Source organism: Sciurus carolinensis, chromosome 3, assembly GCF_902686445.1.
Source record: "Sciurus carolinensis chromosome 3, mSciCar1.2, whole genome shotgun sequence".
Classification (NCBI taxonomy): Eukaryota; Metazoa; Chordata; class Mammalia; order Rodentia; family Sciuridae; genus Sciurus; species Sciurus carolinensis.
In genome coordinates, this window is record NC_062215.1 from 58,739,499 (window position 1) to 58,748,912 (window position 9,414).

Genomic DNA, 9,414 nt, shown 5'->3' on the forward strand with positions numbered 1-9,414 from the left:
AAGGCAGGGATGCCCTCTTTCACCGCTTCTATTCAACATCGTCCTTGAGACTCTAGCCAGAGCAATCAGACAAACCAAAGAAATTAAAGGGATACGAATAGGAAAAGAAGAATTCAAACTATCCCTGTTCGCTGATGACATGATTATATATTTAGAGGAACCTGGAAATTCCACCAGAAAACTTTAGAACTCATAAGTGAATTCAGTAAAGTAGCAGGTTACAAGATCAATGCTCATAAATCCAATGCATTTTTATACATAAGTGATGAATCTTCAGAAAGAGAAATTAGGAAAACTACCCCATTCACAATAGCATCGAAAAAAATAAAATACTTGGGAATCAATCTCACAAAAGAGGTGAAAGACCTCTACAATGAGAACTACAGAACACTAAAGAAAGAAATTCAAGAAAACCTTAGAAGATGGAAAGATCTCCCATGTTCCTGGATAGGCAGAATTAATATCGTCAAAATGGCTATACTACCTAAAGTTCTATACAGATTCAATGCAATTCCAATTAAAATCCCAATGATGTACCTCGCAGAAATAGAGCAAGCAATTATGAAATTCATCTGGAAGAATAAAAAACCTAGAATAGCTAAAGCAATCCTCAGTAGCAAGAGCGAAGCAGGGGGTATTGCAATACCAGATCTTCAACTCTACTACAAAGCAATAGTAACAAAAACGGCATGGTATTGGTACCAAAATAGACAGGTAGATCAATGGTACAGAATAGAGGACATGGACACAAACCCAAATAAATACAATTTTCTCATACTAGACAAAGGTTCCAACAATATGCAATGGAGAAAAGATAGCCTCTTCAACAAATGGTGCTGGGAAAACTGGAAAACTATATGCAATAGAATGAAACTAAACCCCTATCTCTCACCCTACACAAAACTCAACTCAAAATGGATCAAGGACCTCGGAATCAGACCAGAGACCCTGCATCTTATAGAAGAAAAAGTAGGTCCAAATCTTCAACTTGTTGGCTCAGGATCAGATTTCCTTAACAGGACTCCCATAGCACAAGAAATAAAAGCAAGAATAAACAACTGGGATAGATTCAAACTAAAAAGCTTTCTCTCAGCAAAGGAAACTATCAGAAATGTGAAGAGAGAGCCTACAGAGTGGGAGAATATCTTTGCCAACCATACCTCAGATAGAGCGCTAATTTCCAGAATCTATAAAGAACTCAAAAAACTCTACACGAAGAATACAAATAATCCAATCAACAAATGGGCTAAGGAAATGAACAGACACTTCACAGAAGAAGATGTACAAGTAATCACCAGATATATGAAAAAATGTTCAACATCCCTAGTAATAAGGGAAATGCAAATCAAAACTACCCTAAGATTTCATCTCACCCCAATTAGAATGGCGATTATCAAGAATACAAGCAACAATAGGTGTTGGCGAGGATGTGGTGAAAAAGGAACACTCATACATTGCTGGTGGGGTTGCAAATTAGTGCAACCACTCTGGAAAGCAGTGTGGAGATTCCTCAGAAAGCTTGGAATGGAAACACCATTTGACCCAGCTATCCCACTCCTTGGCCTATACCCAAAGGACTTAAAATCAGCATACTACAGAGATACAGCCACATCAATGTTCATTGCTGCTCAATTCACCATAGCCAGATTGTGGAACCAACCTAGATGCCCTTCAGTTGATGAATGGATAAAGAAACTGTGGCATATTTATACAATGGAATATTACTCCGCAATGAAGAATGATAAAATTATGGCATTTGTAGGCAAATGGTCGAAATTGGAGAATATCATGCTAAGTGAGATAAGCCAATCTCAAAAAACTAAAGGACGAATGATCTCGCTGATAAGCGGATGAGGACATATAATGGGGGGTGGGACGGGCTAGCATTAGGTTTAGGGTTAGGTTTAGAGTTAGGCTAAGGAGAGCAGTAAGAATGAAGGAAAGAAGGACTGTGTAGAGGGAAAAGAGGGGTGGGAGGGGTGGGAGGGGTGGGAGGGGTGGGGGGGAGGGGAAAAATATAATAAACATCATTACCCTATGTAAACATAAAAAAAAAAAAAAAGATATCAGACAAGTATATAGAACAGGATTTGTCCTCTCTTTTCTGTTGAAGAAAAGTCCTAGAAACAATTAATATTAGACATTTTATAGACAGCAACATTTTATTTGTTTGACTATCTAGAGACTTTTGTGTTAAGTAATTTTAAAGACATTTTACTTTCATTTGTTCACCCAATTTAAATTGAACCTTTTAAAATCATGTGAATTAAAGGTATTTGGATGCATTTTTTAATTTTTATTCATGAGCACTCATTATTTATGTCAATTTTGAAATCATGTACATGATATTTAGTCACACACACGTAAACATCATGATATATACATAACACAAAAGCAAAGGCCTTGTAGATTTTCATAGGTGAATCTCCATTGCAATGTAACAGATGTTCAAAAACTCTAGTTGAATAAAAACAGGACTGATCGAGAAAAATCAGAGCTCAAAAAATATAGAATGTAAGGAAAAAGATGCATCCTGGAGAAATGACATAGCCATTAATTATTTTAATAAAGCACCATACAATTTTTTTTTTTAGTTTAGATTAGTTGGAGTTCAGGTAAAAGACACTCTTTCCTTTTATTATTTTTTTCTTAGGTTTGAGACTGGCCTCCTACTGAGCCTGCAGGCTTCTCCACTTACATTTCAATGTAAACCTTCACAGAGATCTGTAAGGAGCTAAGACAAAGAGATTAGTGGTTCCAGCAAAAACTTGACACCAAAGGCATTTAAACCATTTCTTATTTTAGGACAGGTTTGGATGTCAAAGAAAATTATGAGAACTTATTTTATATTACTTTTCAGAATGAAGCTACTATGCTAAGCTCCTTACTGAGATATGCCATTGTATATTGACCTGGTTTGTCCATGGCTGCCTATCCAGCAGTTTTGGGTGAATATTTGTAGGGTTACTTTCCTCTCAGTGACAAACAGGTTAAATCTTGTTTCTTAGGTAAGCTGAGAATAGGACCTTGAAGTAAGGTCCCTTTTTGATATTCTAAAAGCCTTTAGTTTATTTTGGTTCCCACATCAGGGCAGTTGTTCCTTGGTGTAAAGCTTTTTAAGGAGGCTATAAAGAGGATTAGATAACTCCCTATACCCAGGAATCCAAGGCCTGCAGTATCCAGTTATCCCTATGAGGCCTCTCTGTAATGGCCTTGATATTTCTCCTATGTGGTAACACACAAAGGATGTCATCTATGTAATGTTTTATCTCTAAATTTTGTTAAGTCCTTAACTTAGGTTTGTCCAAACAGGAGAGGGCCATCTTCAAATCCTTGAGGCAACACTGTCCAGATTAGTTGAGATCCACTATCTGGTTCCTCAAAGACAAACAGATATTGTGATTGAGAGTCTAGGCTACACAGAAAAAGACATCTATTAAATCTAACATTGTAAACCAAGCAGCAGCTGGAATTTCAGATAACAGAGTACATGGATTAAGAACTACAGGGTGGAGGGAAATTGCTTTATTAATTAATTAAAGGTTTTAGAATAGGCAGTTGACTTTTGAACTCCTAAAATGGGTAAATTGCATTGGCTATTGCAAGGCCTTAAAAGTTTCTGTTGTTTGTAAGCTTTATTAACATTTAGAAAACCCAATAATCTAACGTCTCAAAGGTAGTTGAAAATTTTTTCTCTTGCCCCTGCCAAACTTAGTTGGGGTCTAGAGCTTTGTCTCCTTGGGGAAGTAACTCTCTTCATGCTCTTTGTGCACATGCACTTCCTTGAGCATAAGTTTTCTAATCATAAGTCAATTTTTGTCCCAAATCAGCAAACTGTTCTGAGCTGGTAAGCATAGCCAAGGTAATCTGAACTCCATTCAATTTATTAATATCTGCCTGATCTGAACAAGAATAATACTTTATCCAACTGGATTTCCATGTTAAATCGTCACCTTCAGAAAGGTAGGAGATATCTAGCAGGAGTCAATCATTTGGTGGTAGGACCTCAATACTTATTGATTGTAAGAAGCTTAGTATGAATGGCATGTTTGCTCCATACAGAAAGTATGCAGATTTTAACTCCCTTAATGTTGTAAAAGAATTAGACACATGAGTTCTCTTTGGTCCCTCAGAACTTTGAGAATCATTTTGCTCAAAAATAGAGTATAACCAGAATTTTGTTAATTCCTACTCTGCCACATTAACAGTGGTAGGAATTCTTGGTCTTGTAATTTTAAGTTCTTTCCTAGGAACAAGGTGAGGCACTGGAGCAAGACCTTTCAAATGTAAATAACAGAGATCCCATGCTAGCTCATTTTCCTCTACATCTGAATGCCTTCCAGTCTTCTGAATAGAAACTTGCACCCACTTTTCAGAATCTCTTTGTCCATAGGAAACTGCTTAAGGCTAATTACTAAAACCTTTTTAAATATGTTCCCAGAAGACAAAGAGGTCCTGGAGGATGAATATTTCTGACTCTTACATTTAAAGTTCTTAATAGCATGATTAAATCTGCTGATTAAATCTCCCAAAGTCCATAAGTTAACATCTTGGTCCAAATAAAAGCAAGTTTCTATTACAGTCCAAACTAAATTCCCATAGCCTGCCATTGTACTTCCAATTCTCATGTTATTTCTTCTCTCATATAGAGGCTTGACCCTCAGGGGCTCTGCCTGAGCAGGGAGCATCCATGTCTGGGCAGGGAGCAGCCATGTTTTTAGTAGGCCCTTCCAGTCTGCTCTTTCCCATCACCCCCACCCGGTAGCAGAAACCATGCTGTTTCTGAAGGGCTGGAAACCATGGCAGGAACACACATATTTAAACAAGGAAACTCAGAGTAATTTCCCCCTCTTCAGTTAGAGATTTCCCCTAAATTCCTGATAGGATCTTTTTTTTTCTCAAGATCGTATACTTTTGCACCTATCTAATCCAAGTTAGGTCTCAGTCTCATGCAGGTTACACAGAGGCAGGCAGTCCTGCCTGATGGAGTCTGCAGTATTTAAAGCATGTCTCCATATACATTTCAAGAACTGTAGGAGTTGTGTTCTCTTCACTGAATTTTCACTCTGGCTAAGTATTGAATATAGCTGAATAAATTTTATTTCTCTCTTTGTAGAGAGCAAACTCCCCAGTTTTAACATCACACAATTAATTTCCCTTTCCTTTTTTTTAACTTGGCAAGTGCATTTATTCACAAATGACCTGTGCAATCCCAGTGATAAATCCTTGATGGTAGTTAGATGCAGTCCTCACAATGTAGCTACCCTGACACACAGGGTTGAGAAGCAGGCTCAAAGAACAGAATATAAGAATCAAGATAAGATTAAGGAATGAAGGAGAAGGAGGAAGGCAAGGACATGGAGGGACAAAGAATTTGATGAGGGAGGAGGACTGTAGCTCCCCAGCAGAGCACCTGGGAGGATGATGGGACAGCTGCCAAAGCCATGCGGGTAGCACTCCTCCCTCTGCTGCTCTGCCTCGGGCGGACATTCTTCACGCATACTGTGCAGTGTGCTGATATTGCTGTTTCCTTGCTGCTGCCCTCATGAGATGTTCAGTTTCCACAGCTTTCCAAGGTCCACCTCAGGAGAAGTCAATTTGTCCACAGGAGGCATAGTTTCCAAACCCATCTATTGTGACCCTCTGAGAGATGTGAATGGAACTGAGCTTTAGGGAACCAAAGTAGAAGTTCTCAAACAACTTTAAAATGTTCCAGCCATCAAATGACTCTCTTTCCTTGAAGATATATTTGTCATCTGCTGTGTAGAGATTGTAACCTGCCTTCAGCTTAGGGGTCTTTCCTGAATAGTGTATTCATGACTGTAGCATGCAGTTTCACACTATTCCACTCTTTCCCTATTATTCCAGATGCCTTAAAGCATTCCAGCATTCTATCAACCAATTCCTGCAGCCTGTTCTATTCATCTTTCATATGAACTTTAGCATAAAGAACATCCACTATACCAGGATCATCATTTATGTACTCTATTCCTGCCAACTCTACTTCCAAGGGTTTGCCCCCAGAAATGTCAGTACTAAACTCCTCTTTACAGCATTGTAGCATCTCACATGTCTGCTGGATCTCTTGCTCACTCAAAAGCACCAACATCCTAAGAGTTAGGTGAGGTTTTTTTGAATTCTGGAAAGTGGAGCTATCAACCCGATTCATGGAGGACTTTTCCAGCACTTCTTCCTGGAAATTCATAAATTCTTCTTGAACTTTAGTTTCATTGATGAAAATGACAAGAAAATGAGTGAAGGGCTGTTTTCTTCTAAAAGTGTCCAAAAGAACATCAATCTGAGTTCAGGCTAGAATTACACCATTTCGATGCTGACCAGTGATCAAAATTTCCCCATCTTGTCCAGATTTAGGAATTCTAATAGAAGTTTTGGTCTCCATTTCTACTTTCTTCCTATTGTCTCCTCTCTTTCCAACTACATTCTTTTAGAGCAGGTTGGGAGCACTCACAGTAGATGGGAATCCTTGCAGGGTCTTCTCCACCTCATAGGCATCACAGGGATCATCAGCATACACCATTGGGTCTTGATAGACATCCCCATTGTCTTCTTCATGTTGGTAAGTCTTCTCTTGGATAGTGTTCTTTCTGTAATTTTGTCCATCAATTGTTATATGCTGTGGGCACAGAACTTCCATGACACCTTCTCCAAATAATATTCTATTGAAATCCTGCACAGACTAGAAAAATGGAGGAGACAGGAGACTGCCACAGCAGGCATGGAAAAACTCCCTTTCCTTTCTTACTACTAAACTTATTCACATGCATACACTTCCCATGGAAAAGGGGCCAACTCAAATTCAAATGGCATTTGAGTTTTTATTATATTCACAGAATTAAAAACTTCATGGGTTAAAGGAACTTTCCAACTTGCAGCACCATGGAAAATATTAGTGCCAAGCTCAGTCTTCTGCCAATATGCACCCAGTTCTAACCAAGAGCTGGTGGGTTTTCTGGTCATAAGAACAAATCAATGGAACATATCAGGTATCCCAACACTGACTGTCACATGAGTTAAGTGTGTGTGCATGGGCAGTGGAAACAGACAACATCCCCTAGCATAGCTGCCCTGTAAATACCAGTTACTGGAAGTTCAGGTCCCTGACTTCAGCCTGCAGGGCCCAGTTGGATGGTGGGGAGGTGTGGGTTCACCTCTGTGCAGGGAGCTCTCTGAACTCACCTCCAAAGAACCAGGGCTCTTCAGCCAGTTGATAGCAGATTCCTCCAGGATGGCTTCCCATTTCACCCAGCAAGGGCCACAGTCCCCCCAGTTGTCTAGCCCCTGCAGGGAGGCAGAAGCTGTCTCTAGCCTCTGACACAGCCCATAGTGGCAACATCCTTGACTCTGAGTCTGGAGTGGCCCTTGGTGAGCCTCTTTCCATGCTGCAGAGTCCCTGCAGCCTGTGCCCCAGCACCTAGCTCTGTGCAGGAGTCAGCAAGCTAAGGAGAGTGGTGTGGGCTCATTTATTGGAAGTAGGTTGGCACATAGGGAGGGTTCAGGGCTTGTGAGGACAAGCAGTGGAGTCATGATCTCATCTTGGATCAGCTTATATCTCTCTAGGGGATTGAAACTGACACTGTCGCAGGATTTCTGCACATCGTTCCTCAGGGAGTTTAGTCTTGGGGTAAATACAGGAGCTGGACAAGGAGAATCTGGCACTGATCCTGCTTTAGACCAGATGGACTGACTGCGAGTTCAGGGTATGTGACCTTCTCAACAGCACACTGCCTGCTGGGAAGGTCCTACCTTGTCCAGTCTGGCCTCGAAGCCTCAGGGTCATGTTTGCTGGATACAGGCAGCTGGAACCAAAGTCAGGCATTGCCCAGGAGGTCTGGTGGCCCTGGCACTCTTCCCAGTTCCAGGTAACCTGCAGCATTCACTTTCCTGGCATGCCACAGACAGCCCCAATCAGGTCCACAGTGCGTAGAGACATGGTTACCATCCCCTGGACAAACAGTGATAAAAAGCATCTCACTCAACCTGTGTTTCCACAAAAACTTAATGATGTGCTACAACAGATTGTGAGGTGGGGCCTGGGGGCTGTCCTAAAACCTGTGCCCCCTTCTCACTCCCACCACCCCTCACAGAGGTGTAATTGTCCAAAGCAATCACAGCAAGAGGAGCATCAACTTCAAAGCCTTTTGTTTGAGTGTAGTACTGGAGACTGGATCTAGGGGTGTTCTACCACTGAGTCACACTCCAGCCTTTATTTTGAAACAGAGTCTCACTAACTTGCTGAGATTATAGGCAGGTGCCATCACACTTGTCTTCAGTGCCCTTTAATACTCTCTTGAGACTGACTGGTCGAGAGGTCTGGTCCACTCACTGCAATCCAGGACTGCTTGTACTTGATACTGGAGTTCACCACAGGAGTGACTGCATCTACCCTAAGACAGCATGGTGGACTCTACACACCACCTTGCCTCTGTTTGTTGCAAAAGAAATGCAGGATGGCATCACACAGTTTTTTAAAAACAGATGAGGGAGAAATATGTCTAAGAGGTGAAAATCCATGCTAAGGTCCTCTCCTCTGCTAATGGGGGTGGCTGAGACTCTTACTCATGACAGACCAGACAGAGCTGGGGACCAACTCCAAACCATTCCTTCCATGTGCATCACACATGTACTTCCACCCATGCATCTTTAGTTGTTGGAGCTCAGGGGGTAGTAATGTGCTTTGGGTTTAGAAGCTAAAGTGATTTTTAGATTCTCATGTTGACAACTATAGATATAGCAAATTTCTTTACATTTCAGGAGCCCCACTGTAAACAGTCCCTTTGATGGCAACGTTTCAGATGCTTCTGATTTTCTGTAATCCCAGCTCGCTCATCTCCTATGCAGATCTTTGAGCTCAAATCAGATTATTTCTGTTAAATACATTCCTAAAAGTAGAATTCTGAAAAATATATGTTGCACATTTAAAATATTGGTTATTCCTGCCAAACTGCCCTTCTAGAAGGTTGCACCATGCTAGCAGACTGTCTGGCCTTGGTGGAGGGTAGGAGAATACTGAGAATCACAGTTACAGTTTTTTGGTTCTGATGGGCAACCTCTAGCAGCTGGACTTTCCCCCCATGCTTTGCTGACATATTGTCAGAGCATGGAACTTATGCCAAGACTTGGCATTCATAGAGTGCCCTCATTCCATTCTGAGTATTTTCTATGTGATTCCTATAATATGGCACCTAATTTCAGCCTAGTTGCAAAGTTACCAAATAAGTTTCATAACCTCCCTTCTCTACATGGGGTGCAGATGCAGGTGGACCTAAGTGACCTGTGAGAGATCAACTCACTGGAGAATAGGGAAGGCCTGCCTCTGACTCTGGGCTCACCTCTGGCTCATCTGTCCCACCAGGCACCAAACTCCTGTACTGGCTAATAACCACAGATACTCAG

General features: G+C 41.1%; 1 pseudogene; it reads right to left on the reverse strand.

The window, feature by feature from the left end:
- Window positions 1-5,788: 5,788 nt before the first annotated feature.
- Window positions 5,789-6,655, reverse strand: LOC124979820 (activating signal cointegrator 1 complex subunit 1-like; annotated as a pseudogene).
- Between the last annotated feature and the right edge of the window lie 2,759 nt (window positions 6,656-9,414).